Source organism: Barbus barbus (genome assembly GCF_936440315.1).
Source record: "Barbus barbus genome assembly, chromosome: 22".
Lineage (NCBI taxonomy): Eukaryota > Metazoa > Chordata > Actinopteri > Cypriniformes > Cyprinidae > Barbus > Barbus barbus.
In genome coordinates, this window is record NC_136750.1 from 20,952,474 (window position 1) to 20,954,543 (window position 2,070).

Consider the following 2,070-nt stretch of genomic DNA (forward strand, 5'->3'; position numbering starts at 1 on the left):
AGTTAAACTTATAGTGACTGCTAAACACTAACCACAGAAAGATATTGCTCCAGGTGTTGAACTCTTAAAAAGGAGAAACAAGTCAATCCCAGTGAATTTAGTCAAATGTTCAATTTCAGCACATCTGCAAATACCATCATCTTTATAAGTTTAGGGTCCTTAAATTTCTCACCATCATTGTATACTCACCAAAGTTTTTCATTTTATCAAAAATACAGTAAAGCATTATAATGTGAATAGTATTACCATTTAAAATAACTACTTTAAAATGTAATTTATGCCTGTGGTGGCAAAGCATAATTTTTAGCAGGCATTACTTACAGTCTTCAGTGTCACATGTTCCTTCAGAAATTATTCTTATGTGCTGATTTGGCGCTCAATTCTTATTCTTGATTGTTGTGCTGCTTAATAGCTTTTGGAGAAACCACCATAATTTTTCAAACAGTCTTTACTGTCACTTTTGCTCAATTTAATGCATCATTGATGAATGAAAGTATTCATTTTATCTTACAGACCCCAAACTTTTGAATGGTAATGTAAAAATGCACTTTAAAATAAACCTAAACTGACTCCAAAATTCATGAGAGACTTCTAGGAATAGTACTGCATTTAAGTGCAATCTGTAATTTCCAAAGCTTAGTGAATTTCTGCAGCTGAATCATGGCTAATTTGATAGTATGTTATTGCAATCAGTGTTTGTTTTGTGGTTACATAACCTCTACTAGATTCAGGGACTTGAGGGGGAAAAATATATTTTCTGTTCTGCCCTGTCCTATATACTGTAGATTCTGCATTTTGCTAATGTCAAGATCATTATAAAAGAAGAATGTGAGATGCATTTGCCACCAAGTAGAAAAACCCAATTCTACTGCTGTCCTCACCACCAGGTCACGGAGGTCAGACATTCTGTTCATTAAAAACAAGAAATCCTTTCACACCAATACAAAGTGCCTCTGAACTGCTTGACATCAATTTGCAAATTAAAAATACAATGGCAATATGTGTGAATTTGAATACAAGATTTGTTTAAAGCTCATTAGATAACACACATCAGTTATAATTAAAGAAAACATTTTATTTTCTCAGGTAGATCTAGAGCAGCATTACTCTATCCCCACAAGAGACCCTCTGCTGCAGGAAACAGGAAGCTGACAGGACAAACAATGCAGCACTGTGATAAAGACTGACAATGGCATTGTGCACTACATGTTTACCATCAATTGTTTTATTTGAGAATCTTAAAGTTGTTATAAATGATTTTGTGCCACCAGCACCAAACAGAAAAACCAAAAAGGTTTTGAAAACACTTACCTCTTCTGCCATTATTCAGTCAAAAAAAGCAGTCGTTTCCCAACCTCATGTCAATGACAAAAAGCCTGATTTCTCAAACACCTTTTTCAGTGATAGCTGGCAGGTTTAGAATTAATTTGTTAATTATGCAGTGATAACAACATTTTAATGACTACAAATACATTACATAATGATCAGATTAATTGTGAGCCCACTGTAATAAAAAAAAAGTATTGTGGTGATACTATGGTACAGTGATGGATTCAGATAATATGTCATAGTACTGAATATCTGGCTTATTCATTTACTACCCATGGTACTACTATAATTCTTTTAGTTAGGGCATAGTCAGCTGGACTCTGGGAATACAGTACAGTATCATTCATCCAGCTGTGTGGACATTGTTCAGCCACCAGAGGGAGCTCTTAACTCATCATTTACGGTCCTCGCAGTCCATTTTACATAAATTGCTAATTCCAATCAATTCTTTGTTGCAAATTATTAAATTAAGGTGGCAGTTTCGTGCTATGCTGAATGAACCCCCCTGAATCTCGCATAAACATTTTCTGCTTGAGTAGAACAAAGCGTTAAGACGCTTGTGACTCATTGTTAAATCACCTCAAAGTATCCTGCAGATTTCAGGCGCAATTATCTTTGCAAAGCTTCGTAATTGTTTTATAGTTTCATTTTAACAAAGAGAACTAAATTATTGCTTCTAACTTTTACATGTAATAATGAGCAACATTTAAAAATCACTCGAGTTACAAATAAAAAACAATA